Consider the following 15,898-nt stretch of genomic DNA (forward strand, 5'->3'; position numbering starts at 1 on the left):
TTCTGTATTTTTTTTTAACGAAACCTGGCAACCCTATCCCCTACTTGAAGTTACTGTAACTAGAATATGCCAAATAAAAATTTTTTCATGAAATATCTGAACACTCTCCTTCTACAGGTCAATGAAAAAAGTCACAGGTTTTATTTTACTAGCAAGATAAATATACTAAAAAGATGATCTAAATAAAATTGTTGAACTAAAATATACTAATCAAGATGCAAACTTACATTTGCATTTATAACTATGACATTATATACACTATGTGCTAATAATTATCCTGAGAATGCCATCAATGTATATTCATGATCATGTTTTTTTTTTTTTTTTTTTGAGACGGAGTCTCGCTCTGTCGCCCAGGCTGGAGTGCAGTGGCGCAATCTCGGCTCACTGCAAGCTCCGCCTCCCGGGTTCATGCCATTCTCCTGCCTCAGCCTCTCCGAGTAGCTGGGACTACAGGCGCCCGCCACCACGCCCGGCTAATTTTTTGTATTTTTAGTAGAGACGGGGTTTCACCGTGGTCTCGATCTCCTGACCTCGTGATCCGTCTGCCTCGGCCTCCCAAAGTGCTGGGATTACAAGCGTGAGCCACCACACCCGGCCTATGATCATGTTTTTTATTCTAGCTAAAATATTTTAAAATAATGTACATATTAGAAAATTAAACTTTTTATATGCTCCATTTTCAAGTCAGCAATAACGATAAAACAAAATAATCATTTTTAAATTAAGGACCATACATTCAGAAAAATATACATATAATGTACAACAGGTATAAATTCTAACTGCAGAATACCTGAAAGGATCTTGACCCTTGTTAATTACATGTTATATTGTGGTTGTGCTGCCACCTTGTGACACTTTGAGGTATTACCCAATGTAAAAGTCCAGCTTGACCATTTGGCCAATGTTAACATGATTCCGCATCCTCACATGATTAATATTTTCACTTTACCTAAATTGCCGTATAACTTAATACAGAGAAAGTAACTCCAAGTATGTAATGCAAATATTTTCTGAGTCTGTCTGAAAATTAGTATATCATTCTTGAGTCAATCACTAAATTATAATTTATTCAGTACTGTCTGAATTTGCTTTATGGATAAATTTAGTTATGTCTGTATGTATGTTCAGGTTACTTGACCTTTCAATCTGAATTTCCCATAGTTTCATGAACTTAACATTTCCAGAATCGAACTCATTATTTTCCTTTGAACAAGCCTAGTTCGTGTCATCTCTCTTTATATATAAAGACAATAAAATGTATTAGTCAAACCAGAACACTTTTAAGAGTCAAAGGAGATGGCTTACTAATCATGATAACAAAAAAGGCATAAACAAAGACCGTCCCAAGCAAACTGGTCACTTACATATAATTTAAAAATAATTATAGTACCAATCACCCAAACTAGAAAATTTGTTGTTCTCAACTACAGGTCCAGGGCAGTGAACTGGAATCTTTATCTCAGATTTTCTTCATTCCTCCTACCTGCTCATTCCCTTTCATCTTCACTTCTTTTTTTGTTGTCCATCATGCTTGCCAGCATTTTCCATGTTCTTGTTCTGTTGTTTGCAAAGGGATCCAAAAAACAAAATCTTTTTTCATGATGAATCTAACTGCCCCCTTCCTCCACACTTGCTCCAGTTTTCTGGGAACTGCTAAGAAAAGTAAATATCACCCTACAGAATGGGACAACTTTAGAACTTCATGGTATTTGATGTCAGCCGTATCTTGCATGCTTTATGGCAGTTCTACCATATTTCTTAAAAGTCCATTGTTTCTTGAGCTCCCTGTAGCAGATGTGCAAGCCTCTCTAATTCACACGGAAAATAGAAGCCACCCTCTCACTGTCTTGCCTAAAACTAGCCTCTGGTCTGTACCCCCAATACATTATCTTTTTTTTCCTTTCTGTTAGAATAATATTTTTTTAAATCTCCTTTACCTTGAGGAACCCAGTGTGGGTGTTGCCCCCAAGCTCTGGATCCCATTTCCTCCAGTTTTCTTGGATAAATCTCTATTTATTAGATCTATTCTCTCTTGTATTATCAGCCTCTCCCACTCCGGTTATTTTTCTTTTTTTTCTTTTTTGAGACGGAATCTCTCTCTGTCGCCCAGGCTGGAGTGCCATGGCATGATCACGGCTCATTGAAACCTCTGGCTCGTGGGCTCGAGCAGTTTTCCTGTCTCACCCTCCAGAGTAGCTGGGATTACAGGCGCCTGCCACCACGCCTGGCTAATTTTTGTATTTTTAGTAGAGACGGGGTTTTGCCATGTTGGTCAGGCTGGTCTCAAAATTCTGACCTCAGATCATCCACCCGCCTCTGCTTCCCAAAATGCTGGGATTACAGACACGAGGCACCGCCCTCAGCCTATTTTTCTTATTGGCATTTCATCACAGTCAAATCTTCTTTATCTTAAAAACATAAACCTTTTCTGGCCGGGCGCGGTGGCTCACGCCTGTAATCCCAGCACTTTGGGAGGCCGAGGCGGGCGGATCACGAGGTCAGGAGATGGAGACCATCCTGGCAAACACAGTGAAACCCCGTCTCTACTAAAAAATACAAAACAAAAACAAACAAACAAAAAAACATAAACCTTTTCTAATGTCACATACTTTCTATCAATCTTTCTCCTTTTCATAAGAGCCACTTTTTTTTTTTTTCCTGAACTACCTATGTTCACTGTCTATCCCTTCACCCCCATCCTCTCCTCAACTTACTGTAATGAGCTTTCTCCCAAAGCTACCCCATTGAAATGCTCCTCAGCAGGGTCAACAATTACTTTTTTTCAGTGCTTTCTTGGTGGCATTTTAATACTGGTGACCATGTTCCCTTCACAGCAATCTCTACCCTGGGCTTTGTGACATCATTCTTTCCTAGATTTCAGGCTTCTGTGGTTAATCTATCTCAGTCTCCATTCCAGGCTTCTGAAGAGAAGTCTACTGGCCTCTTGGCTGTTTGTATTCCAATGGCTTCTGCCCAAGATGCTTGTCCCCACCCTACATAGTCTCCCTGTGCACTTTCATCTACGCCCATGCATCACACTGCACTCAGCTATGTGCTGGCGACTCCCACATCTTTAGATCTATCCAGTGACTGTCTAAACCACCTCCACTAGCACATCTCACAAACATGTCAAATTCCACAAGTCCATAATGGACTCTTTTTCTTTCTCCTGAATTTGAACCACCTCAATTTTATCTAGTTTATCAAATAGCACCATTTTCTCTCCACTCAGTTTTCAAAAACAGGAACATAGGAGTCATCCTATGGATTCCGTCTCATAAATATCTGTCTCCATTAGCATAAATCCTGCCCTTCATTTTCATCCTTTCTTATTGAATTCCTGCAAACCACACCCATCAGTCTCTATGTCTCCCATCTTGTTACTTTCTAATTTATTCCCTCACACTGAAGCTAGTCACTGTTCTGAAGTGTAAATATGAAAATATTTCCCCACTTAAAGCGCTTCAGTGTCTTTTCATTGCTGTGACAATTAGGTCCAAATTATTTTAAGTGATTTGCAAGGTTCTTAGTGACCTGGCTTGAGCTCTTAGCTGGAAAGCAACCTCATCTAAAATTACCCAATACAGTAAATTCACTATCTGGTCGATGGGATCAATAGAAGCCCAAACCTCAGCATCATGCAGTGTACCCTTGCAACAAACCTGCACATGCACTCCCTGAATCTAAAATAAAAATGGAAATTTTGTAAAATAAATAAATTAATTAAATAAAATTACCCAATATGCTAGCTGACAGGATTCAATGACTGAAAAAGCCAAGATAGTAAAACAGACAATAGAAATAGACCAATATGAGATGTAAATATTATACATGGCTAGAAAGATAAACTGGGCTGAGCACGGTGGCTCACACCTGTAATCCCAGCACTTTGGGAGGTCTGGAGTTCAAGACCAGCCTTACCAACATGGTGAAAACCCGTCTCTGCTAAAAATACAAAATAAAAAATTATCAGGGCATGGTGGCACATGCCTGTAGTCCCAGCTACTCGGGAGACTGAGGCAGGAAAACAGCTTGAACCTTGGAGGTGAAGGTTGCAGTGAGCTGAGATCAGGCCACTGCACTCCAGCCTGTGTGACAGAGACTGTGTCTCAAAAAAAAAAAAAAAACCAAAGAGAAAAGAAAAGACAAAAGATAAACTGATAATTTTAGATATTTTATAGACATGTTTTCATACTCCTCCTGCTGTTTCAAAGTATAAATATTTTTAATGTAGCAGAAGGAAGAGTATCTATTATGTAAGTAAAATACTTATTCTAATTTAGAATCCTTTTTTTTAAACTTTTAGGTTAGGGGATACATGTAAAAGTTTGTGATATAGGTACTGGTGTCATGGGGGTTAGTTGTACAGATTATTTCATCATCCACATATTAAGCCTAGTACCTAATAGTTACTTTTTCTGCTCTTTTCCCTCTTCCCAACCTCCACCCTTAACTAGACCCCATTGTCTATTGTTCCCTTCTTATAGTTCATGAGTTCTCATCATTTAGCTCCTACTTATAAGTGAGAACATATAGTATTTGGTTTTCTTTTCCTGTGTTAGTTTGCTAAGGATAATGGCCTCCAGCTCCATCCATATTCCCACAGAAGACATGATCTTGTTCTTTTTTATGGCTGCATAGTATTCCATGGTGTGTATGTATCCCATTTTCTTTATTTAGTCTGTCATTAATGGGCATTTAGGTTGATTTCATGTCTTTGCTACTGTCAATAGAGCTGCAATGAATATACGTGTGCATGTATCTTTATGGTAGAATGATTTATATTCCTCTGAGTATATACCCAGTGCTGGGATTGCTGGGTGGACTGGCAGTTCTGCTTTAGCTCTCTGAGGAGTCATCATACTGCTTTCCACAATGTTTGAACTAACTTACATTCCCGCCAATAGTGTATAAGTGTTCCCTTTCCTCCACAACCACACCAGCATCTGTTATTTTCCAACTTCTTAATTATAGCCATTCTGACTGTGTGAGATGGTATCTCATTGTAGTTTTGATTTGCATTTCTGTAATGACCAGTGATATTGAGCTTTTATAACATATGCTTGTTGGCCACATGTATGCCTTCTTCGGAAAAGTCTGTTGACATCCTTTACCCACTTTTAAATGGGATTGTTTGTTTTTCTCTTTTTTCTCTTGTACATTTGCTTAAGTTCTTACAGATGTATAGTTTGCAGATGTTTTCTCCCATTCTGTGGGTTGTTTACTCTGTTGACAGTTTATTTTGCTGTGCAGAAGCTCTTAAGTTTAATTGGATCCCATTTGTCAAATTTTGCTTTTGTTGTGATTGCTTTTGGTGTCTTTGTCATGATATCTTTGCCCGTTCCTGTTTCCAGGATGGTATTGCCTCGATTATCTTCCAGGGTTTTTACAGTTTTTAGTTTTACATTTAAGTCTTTAATTAATCTTGAGTTGGTTTTTGTATATGGCTTAAGAAGAGATCCAGCTTCAATCTTCTGCATATCGCTAGCCAGTTATCCCAGCACCACTTATTGTATAGGGAGTCTTTTCCCCATTGCTTGTTTTTATCAGTTTTGTCAAAGATCAGACAGTCATAGGTGAGTGGTCTTGTTTGGGGACTTTCTATTCTGTTCCACTGGGCTATGTGCCTGTTTTTGTACCAGTACTATGCTGTTTTGGTTACTGTAGCCCTGTAGTATAGTTTGAAGGTGGGTAATGTGATGCTTCCAGCTTTCTTCCTTTTCCTTAGGACTGCCTTGGCTATTTGGGCTCTTTTGTGGTTCCATATGAATTTTAAAATAGTTTTTTCTAGTTCTGTGAAGAATGTCACTGGTAGTTTGACAGAAATAGCATTGAATCTATAAATTGCTTTGGGCAGTATGGTCATTTTAATGATATTGATTCTTCCTATCCATAAGCATGTGAGGGATATTTTTCCATTTGTTTGTGTATTCTCTGATTTCTTTGAGCAGTGTCTTGTAATCCTCACTGTAGAAATCTCTCACCTCCCTGGTTAGCTGTATTCCTAGGTACTTTATTCTTTCTGTGGCAATTTTGAACGGGACTGTGTTCCTGATTTGGCTCTTGGCTTGGCTCCTGGTGGTGTATAGGAATGCTAGTGATTTTTGTATATTTACTTTGCATCCTGAAACTTTGCTGAAGTTATCAGCTGAAGGAGCTTTTGAGCCAGGACTATAGAGTTTTCTAGATATAGAATCATGTTGTCTGCAGACAGAGATAATTTGACTTCCTCTCTTCCTATTTGGATTCCTTGTATTTCTTTCTCTTGCCTGATTGCTGTGGCTAGGACTTCCAATACTATGTTAAATAAAAGTGGTGAGAGAGGGCATCCTTGTTTTGTGCTGGTTTTCAAAGGGAATGCTTCCAGCTTTTGCCCGTTCAGTATAATGTTGGCTGTGGGTTTGTTATAGACGGTTCTTACTATTTTGAGGTATGTTCCCTCAATACCTAGTTTATTGAGAGTTTTTAACATGAAGCGATGTTGAAATTTATTGAAAGCCTTTTCCGCATCTATTGAGATAATCATGTGGGCTTTGTCTTTAGTTCTGTTTATGTGATGAATCACATTGATTTGTGTATGTTGAACCAACCTTAAATTGTGAGGATAAAGCCTACTTGAACATAATGGATTAGCTTTTCATGTGCTGCTAGATTCAGTTTTCAAGCATTTTGTTAGGGATTTTTGGATCAGTGTTCACCAAGGATATTGGCTTGAAGTTTTTTGATGTTGTTGTTGTGTCTGTCATGTTTTGGTATCAGGATGATGTTGGCCTCATAGAATGAGTTGGGGAGGAGTCCCTCCTTCTTGATTTTTTGGAATGGTACGAGCTCTTTCTTGTACATCTGGTGGAATTTCACTGTGAATCCATTTGGCCCTGGGCTTTTGTTGTTGTTGTTGTTGTTGTTTTTTGTTTGGTAGGCTTTTATTACTGATTCAATTTCAGAGCTTATTTTTGGTATTTTTCAGGGAATCAGTTTCTTCCAGGTTTAGTTCTAGAAGGGTGCATGTTTCCAGAAATTTGTCCATCTTTTCTAGGTTTTCTAGTTTGTGTGCATAGAGGTGTTCATAGTAGTTTCTGATGGTTGTTTTTATTAATATTTCTATGGGGTCAGTGGTAACATCCTCTTTGTCATTTCTAATCATGTTTATTTGGATATTCTCTGTTTTCCTCTTTATTACCCTAGCTAGCAGTCTATCTATCTTATTAATTTTTTCAAAAAACCAACTCCTGTATTTGTTGATCTTTTGGGTGTTTTTCTGTGTTTCAGTTTCCTTCCGTTTAGCTCTGATTTTGATTGTTTTTTGTCTTCTGCTAGCTTTGGGGTTAATTTATTCTTGCTTCCCTAATTCTTTCACTTGTGATGTTAGTCATTAATTTGAAACCTTTCTATCTTTTTGATGTGAGAAATTAGTACTATGACTTTCCCTCTTAACACTGCCTTAGCTATGTCCCAGAAATTCTGGTATGTTATGTCTTTGTTGCCATTAGTTTCAAAGAACTTAATGATTTCTGCCTTTTATGCATTATTTACCCAAAAGTCATTCAGGAGCATGTTGTTTAATTTCCATGTAATTGCATGGTTTTGAGCAATTTTCTCTTTCTTTCTTTCTTTCTTTTTTTGTGACGTTTCACTCTTGTCACCCAGGCTGGAATGTAATGGTGCGATCTTGGCTCACTGCAATCTCCGCCTCCCAGGTTCAAGTGATTCTCCTGCCTCAGCCTCCTGAGTAGCTGGGATTACAGGCACTTGCCACCATGCCAAGCTAATTTTTGTATTTTTAGCAGAGACAGGATTTTGCCATGTTGGCCAGGCTGGTCTTGAACTCCTGACCTCAGGTAATCCACCTGCCTCAGCCTCCCAAAGTGCTGAGATTACAGACGTGAGCCACTGCACCTGGCCAAGCAATTTTCTTAGTCTTGACTTCTTTATTTATTGCAGTATCATTTGAGAGTGTGTTTGGTATGATTTTGGTTCTTTTGCATTTGCTGAGCATTGTTTTATATCTAATTATTGGCTGAGTTTTAGAATGTGCCATCTGTTGATGAGAAAAAAATGTATATTCTGTTGTTTTCGGATGGACAGTTCTGTAGAGGTCTATCAGATCCATTTGGTCCAATGTTGAGTTCAGGTCCTAAGTATCTTTGTTAATTTTCTGCCTTGATGATCTGTCTAATACTGTCAGTGGAATGTTGAACTGTCCCACTATTACTATGTTGGAGTCTTATGTCTCTTTGCAGGTCTCTAAGAATTTGCTTTATGAATCTAGGTGCTCCTATGTTGGGTGCATATAAATTTAGGATAGTCAGGTCTTCTTGGTGAATTGAACACCTTATTATTATGTAATGCCCTTCTTTGTTAGTTTCTGATCTTTGTTAGTTTAAAGTCTGTTGGTCCGAAATTAGGATTGCAGCTCCTGCTTTTTTCTGTTTTCCATTTGCTTGGTAGATTTTCTTCCATCCCTTTATTTTGAGCTTATGGGTGTTGTTATGTGTGAGGTATCTCTCTTGAAGGCAGCCTACCATTGGGTCTTGCTTTTTAATCTAGTTTGCCACTCTGTGCCTTTTAAGTGAGAAATTTATCCCATTTACATTCAAGGTTTGTATTGATATATGTGGATTTGATCCTGTCATGTTGTTAGCCAGTTATTATCCTGACTTGTTTGTGTGGTTGCTTTATAGTGTCACTTGCCTGTATATTTAAGTGTGCTTTCGTATTAGCTAGTAGCAGTCTTTCCTTGCCATATTTAGTGCTCCTTTCAAGATCTCTTGTAAGACAGGTCTGGTGGTAACAAACTCCCTAAACATTTGCATATCTGAAAAGGATCTTATTTCTTCTTCACTTAGGAAGCTTAGTTCGGCTGGACATAAAATTCTTGGTTGAAGATTTTTTTGGGGGGGGGACTGTTGAATATACGCGCCCCAATCTCTTCTGGCTTGTAAGGTTTCTGCTGAGAGTTCTGCTGTTAGTATGATGGGCTTCCCTTTTCTAGGTGACCTGTCTTCTCTCTCTAGTTGCCTTTAACATTCTTTTTTTTTTTTCATTTTAATCTTCAAAAATCTGATGATTATGTGTCTTTAGGATGTTCTTTTTGTGTAGAAACTTGCAGGGGTTCTCTGTATTTCCTGAAGTCAACTATGGCCTCTCTGGGCCTTTCCCAAAACTTGCCAGAGAGGCCAACCGTCAACTTCAGGAAATACAGAGAACCCCTGCTAGATTCTAGGATGATATCCTGAAATCTGCTTTCCAAGTTGTTGGCTTCTCCCCGTCCATTTCAGGAATGCCAGTGATTTGTAGATTTAGTTTTTTTACATAATCTCGTACTTCTTGGAGGTTTTGTTCATTCTTCTTCATTCTTTTTTCTTTATAAGTTCTCATAAGTCTGACTGTCTTATTTCGGAGAGCCAGTATTCAAGTTCTGAGATTCTTCCCTCAGCTTGGTCTTTCATGCTGATAATACTTATGAAAAATGTGGAACATTTTACTAATTTGTGTGTCATCCTTGTGCAGGGGCCATGCTAATTATTCCAATTTTAGTGTATGTGCTACTTAAGCAAGCACAGAAATTAGATATTAAAGTAGAGAATTTTTAAAAAGAACTGGAAACTACAAAAAAATCATTCAAATGGAAATCCTAGAACTAAAAACAATGTAATGACTAAAATTAAAAACTCAATACATGAGTTTAGGAAAGTTTAGAAACATTGAGGAGATGATTAGTAAACTGGAAAATAGGTCTGACAAAAGTAACCAGGCTAAAATCAGAAAGAAAAATGAAACTTCCAGGAGCAGTGGGCAGTGGTAGTAAAAGACATGTGAGATATAGAAATAGGCATCTCAGAAGGAGTAAACGCAAATGGGGCAGAAAAAAATATTTTAGAAATAATGTCTGTGGCTGTCCAACAAGTCACAAATTCAGGAAGCACTACAATGCCCCAACAGGATAAACACCAAAAAGTAAAACACCCACACCCAGGCGTGGCATAAGAAAATTGCTGGAGGCCGGATATGGTGGCTCACACCTGTAATCCCAGCACTTTGAAAGGCTGAAGCAGGCGTATCTTTTGAGGTCAAGAGTTCAAGACCAGCCTGGCCAACATGGCAAAAACCCCATCTCTACTAAAAATGCAAAAATTAGCCAAGTGTGGTGGTGCATGCCTGTAGTCCCAGCTATTTGGGAGGCTGAGGCGGAGTCTTCAGTGAGTTGAAATTGCTCCACTGCACTCCAGCCTGGGCAACAGGGCGAGACTGTCTCAAAAAAAAAAAAAAGAAAGAAAACTGTTGGGGGAAAAAAGGAGGGCATATTAAAAGCTTTCAGACACAAAAGACACGAGACAGACTAACGAGTAAGAAAATCAGCTAGTTGGAAAATTTCCTTTTCTTTACACTTTAAGAAATGCCAAAAATCAGTGGGTTGGCTTGACTGTGTTCTGGGTAACCCTTATCTTCGTGGCCTGCTTTCTCTGAGAGACCAAACCCTTCAAGCCTAGAGGGATTATCAGTGTGCCTAGCTCCCTGAAGATGCTGCGCTGAGATAAATTTTAGTGGGGAATCAGTTCCTGCAGTCTTTTGTAGATGCTCTACAGTCTTATTGCTAACACGACAAAATTCTGGAAGCAGTTTGAGATGTTCATATCCATTTTTATCACTATCTAATGTTATTTTAAATTATAAAAAGAAAAATGATGACTGAAAAGTTTATAATTTATACAGGATATTTGACAACGTTATATCTATTTTTTTAAGCCATGAAAGGCAGGCCAAAGTAAATGCCAAATTTATCACAAAGATTCCAATCGTTAAAATCTCTTAGGATATCTAACTTCTCTTCCCAAACATTTATGCAGTTCTACTCCTCTAATTCTGAGCTCACACACTTCTCTCAAGCAGGAATCCCTTATCATTTTATCCTTCCCACCTGAAACATGGCTCATGCTCGCATCATTCATGTAACACTTCCTCCCGGTAACCTTGCATTGTGCCACTAGCTGGAATTAGTCACTTCTTTCTCATTTCTCTCTTAATATTTTATTTGCACCTCGATTATTTCATATAGGTGTTTGTTTTGTTTTGTTTTGTTTTGTTTTGTTTGTCGAAGTCTCGTTCTGTCGCACAAGGTGGAGAGCAGTGGAGCGATCTCGGCTCACTGCAACCTCCGTCTCCCGGGTTCAAGCAATTCTCCTGCCTCAGCCTCCCAAGCAGCTAGGACCACTGCGTCTGGCTAATTGTTTGTATTTTTAGTAGAGATGGGGTTTCACCGTGTTGGCCAGGCTGATCTTGACCTCCTGACCTCAGGTGATCCACCTGCCTCAGCCTCCCAAAGTGCTGGAATTACTGGCGTGAGCCACTGTGGCCCACCTTATATACTTTTTTATGTGTTGAATATAATCAGTTGTTGAAATGTCTTTTATTTATAGTGTCTTTGTTAATGGGTTGTTTTATCCATCTTTACATCCTTCAAAATTCTGAGCTGAAAGGTCAGATTTGAAACTATAGAGATCAAAGGACCAAATGTGTTCCAAACACCCACCTACTCTCAAATCCCCTGTGTAATACAATAGACAGATGTTTGTTGATCTGCCTAAACACCTGCGGTGGCAGAAAGCACTGTGTATTTCACAGGGCAATTCATTTCACTTTTAGATGACTTATTAGGAAATTCTTCCTGACAGTGTGCAAAATTTGATTTCTTAACTTCCACCCACTTGGTCCAGTTTTGCCTTGTAAAGCTACGTGAAATAAGTTTAATAGCTTTTCCATATTTGGGCCGTTTATTTCTAAATGCAAAGCATTATGTTTTTTCCTGTAAAATTTTGTTATTTTGGTCACATCGTTCCAAATTTTGCAGATGGTTCTATTCTAGCTCTCAAGTCACATTGCAATTAGTCTAGTATTAGCTTTACAACCCATATACAGGCTTTGAGCCTTGAAACTATAAGACTAAAAGGAAAACTCTCGTTTATATTAACATCACTTGAAAGTAAACCTCTTGACTGATAGTGTAACAGAATTACAGAAATTAATAAGATAATGTCCTTGTCACTGGAAAGGTCTCCTTTTATTAAACTAATAGCTGGTTCACCAGAGATATGGAAAATAAATGTTAATGCAGAGTTGAAAGACTTTATTTTGAAAATAGAAGGCATTAATCATCTGCACTCTTTTATTATGTCCTTATTTCATTACATATGGTTACTCTTTCAAATTAATTTTCAGAGAGCAGAATGAGAGGAGCTTTGCGCCATCGTTGACTATCTGCATCCTTAAACTCATAGATCATAGCAAAAATTGAAACCTATCTTAGTCTAATAGTCATTATGAATGGTAGTACATTAGCCGCCCAAAAGTAAAAAAAAAAAAAAAATAGTTTGAAAGGAGAGTTTGAGACATAAACATTTAAAGGAAAATACCAATTTACTGTAATTGGTATAAAGCAAAATGTGACCTTAATTTATATTACTATATATTCTTGGCAAATTTTTTTCCTCTTTTGCAAAATTTTCTCCTTTCTCTATTCCTCCTTGCCTGCACCAGGATGACAGTGTCCATGGTGAGGATGAGAGGTGAACAGTATGCGACTTCTGCATAATAATATTCTAAATTTTGAATGGTGGTGGATATTGCTATAAGCCAGTAACTGTCACCTCAAACTGATGGGTGGGAAAAGGGTCCTTCAGGCATGACACATTGGCAATAATTGGAAATCCATGCTTTTCTCTTTAAAAAAAAAAATCTTTATTTGTATGCAGTATCAGAGTAGATATATGTAATTTTTGTTGTGGTGGTGGTGGTGGTTGTCTTTTTTTTTTTTTTTTTTTTTTTTTTGAGACGGAGTCTCACTCTGTCACCCAGGCTGGAGTGCAGAGTGGCGCAATCTCAGCTCACTGCAACCTCTGCCTCCCGGGTTAAAGCGATTCTCCTGCCTCAGCCTCCCGAGTAACTGGGACTACAGGCATGAGCCACCACGCCCAGCTAATTTTTGTATTTTTGGTAGAGACAGGTTTTCACCATGTTGGCCAGGATGGTCTCCATCTCTTGACCTCATGATCCACTTGCCTTGGCCTCCCACAGTGCTGAGATTACAGGTGTGAAGATGTAGTTTTTAAATAAAACAATTGTTTCAGTTTACCAGCAGGAAGCATTTTGGTACTCTGCTTTTAATGTTAAAGTAGAAGTGTAGTGTGCTTCGTGCTCCTATTGTTATCAATAGTATAATTGGGCCGGGCGTGGTGGCTCACGCTTGTAATCCCAGCACTTTGGGAGGCCGAGGCGGGCGGATCACGAGGTCAGGAGATCGAGACCACGGTGAAACCCCGTCTCTACTAAAAATACAAAAAATTAGCCGGGCGTGGTGGCGGGCGCCTGTAGTCCCAGCTACTCAGAGAGGCTGAGGCAGGAGAATGGCGTGAACGTGGGAGGCGGAGCTTGCAGTGAGCCGAGATTGCGCCACTGCACTCCAGCCTGGGCGACAGAGCGAGACTCCGTCTCAAAAAAAAAAAAAAAAAAAAAAGTATAATTGGTTGTTAAGCTTATTATCAGAAACTATGGAACATGATTGATTTAATATTCAATATATCAGAAATCAGGTATTTATTTGTTTACACATTTCATTTATGTAGCAGAATGTTCCCATGAATCACAAATCTGAATTTTTGGCGTATTGGTGAACAGGACAGGAAAATTAGATCTGAATGGGTGGTAAAACTTTTTTTATCATCTGGGCTCTGATACACAATTGGAAAAACATGTAAGCATACATACAATGCCTTATAGTATATTGACTGTGGAGTTTAGACCTTAACATAATTATATTCATGCTCTGGGGAACATTTATACCTTTTGATTAAAGATCTCTCAGTAGCAGAGTAGCTTTCTAACTAGCCCGCAAGATTTCTGCTAGAAGTAAAACAGTAGCATCCTAGGCCATGGTGATTTACAATCTAAATTGTACATTTCCTTCTTAAAGACACCTTTGCTGGAAGGTGTCATTCAGAGTGAGCAGCCACTGTGTACATTGCCCTAACAAAGTGGAGTCACTGTATAGTTTTAACAAACATTTTGGACACATTTGAGAAAAATAATCTCCTTCAATAGTTGTTTGATGGTAAAGTACACTGCTTTTAATATTTTCGGCTATTTACATTTTCAAAGCCTCTTCCTTTTATGTACTCTTTGAATGACAAAGCTCACATTTTACTGCCTTAGCACCTTTTTTTCACCAGTGGTTAATAATTTATACACAACAGTGAATTTGATGTTAAATATCTTATATACTAAATGGGAATTAAAAACATATTTAACAAGTTTTTTAAAAATTTAAAATAGCATATTCTCTGCTAAAAATATTATATTTCTACTTAATCAAGAGATGCTACTCTTTAAATAGAATTGAGTATCATGTATAAGATACTGTATTAGAAAAATTTTGGAGAAACCTTCTATATCCGTGCTGATGAAGTTGAAATTCATTTCACTTATTTTAGAGATTGTACTATGGGGTCAAGTAGACCTGAATTTAAATTCCAATTAAGGTTTTTCCTGTGTATCAGTTCTGCACCTTGTGCAGATTACTTAAGCCCTGAGTTTCATTATCCATTATAAAATAGAATTTTTGATAATATTTGCCTCATAGTGTTTGTAGTCAAGATACTACCAAGATAATATATGTAAAGCACCATAGAAAGTAATGAACAATTGGTAGCTATTTATATTATTTTGAACTACTAGTAGGGGAAATACAGGTGGATTTCTTATAATAATAATGGCAGAAGAATTCATTAAAGAAAACATTGATAGATTTAATTCCATAAATGCTCATTAATTCTAGACATAAAAACTATAAATCAAAATACAGGGAAATTTTTTAACATATACCACAGAAAAAGAAGCAGTATCTTTAATATACAAAGAGTTTTTAAAAATTGATAGCAGATTTTTGACAAGAGTACCAAGAAAATTCAATGAAGAAAGTATACTCCTTACAAAGCAGGAAAAGAAAAGAAACAAATAACATACAATGGAGCTCCAGTATGTCCGGCAGCAGACTTCTCAGTGGAAACCTGAGATGCCGGGAGAAGTAGACAGCCACAGACATAGAATGAAGTTGGACCCTACCTCACATCATAAACAAAAATTCATTCAAAATAGATTGAAGACTAAATATAAGAACTAAAACTATAAAACTTTTGAAGACAACATAGGTGTAAATATTAATGACCTTTGATTAAGCAGTGGTTTCCTAGATATGAAACCAAAAGCCATGCAACCAAAGTGATATTAATAAAAGAGACCTCATTAGTACTTCAAAGGACAATATCAAGAAAATAAAAAGACATCCCAAAAGATTGGGAGAAAAATATTTGCAATTCTTATGCTAGTATATATCCAGAATATATAAAAAATTCTAATTCAACAATTAAAAAATAAACAGCCCAATTAAAAAATGGACGTAAGATCGGAATAGACATTTCTCCCAAAGAGATGTACAAATGGCCAATTAGCATATCAAGAGACAGTCAACATCATTAGTCATTAGGGAAATACGAGTCATACCCCTAATGAGATACCACTTCATACCCACTAGGATGGCTATAATGAAAAAGGCATACAATAATAAGTGTCAGTGAGGATGTGCAGAGTGGAAAAATTGGAACCCTCATGCATGGTTGCATGAACATAAAACAGTGCAGTACTTTGGAAAACAGTTTGGCAGTTTCTCAAAGAGTTCAACGTATAGTTACCATATTCCATTGCTAGGTAGATAACGCCCAGAATTCAAAAAATATGTTCATACAAAAACTTGTGCATGGATGTTAATAGCAGCATTATTCATTAAAGCCCCAAAGTGGAAATAACTCAATTGTCCATCAACTGATGAACAGATAAATGAAAGGTG

General features: G+C 37.7%; 1 protein-coding gene, 1 long non-coding RNA gene and 1 pseudogene across 9 annotated transcripts in view; 1 reads left to right on the forward strand and 2 right to left on the reverse strand.

The window, feature by feature from the left end:
• Positions 1-2,841, reverse strand: part of LOC131383800 (uncharacterized) — a 205,753-nt gene extending 202,912 nt beyond the window's left edge. For 6 of the 8 annotated variants that reach the window (XR_009214106.1, XR_009214105.1, XR_009214108.1 and 3 more), the window contains exons 1-2: positions 2,718-2,813; positions 1,487-1,560 (exon numbers count right to left, since the gene is read on the reverse strand). This is a non-coding gene — a long non-coding RNA (uncharacterized LOC131383800). Of the gene's footprint in view, positions 1-1,486; positions 1,657-2,717 lie in introns of all 8 variants that reach the window. The other 2 variants (XR_009214111.1, XR_009214112.1) reach the window with 2 other exon arrangements.
• Positions 1-15,898, forward strand: part of HAPLN1 (hyaluronan and proteoglycan link protein 1) — an 83,588-nt gene that overhangs the window by 8,678 nt on the left and 59,012 nt on the right. The gene's annotated exons all lie outside the window — the stretch shown is intronic.
• LOC116472020 (U6 spliceosomal RNA) lies at positions 9,469-9,564 on the reverse strand (annotated as a pseudogene).

Source organism: Hylobates moloch, unplaced genomic scaffold (assembly GCF_009828535.3).
Source record: "Hylobates moloch isolate HMO894 unplaced genomic scaffold, HMol_V3 SCAFFOLD_6, whole genome shotgun sequence".
Taxonomy (NCBI): Eukaryota; Metazoa; Chordata; class Mammalia; order Primates; family Hylobatidae; genus Hylobates; species Hylobates moloch.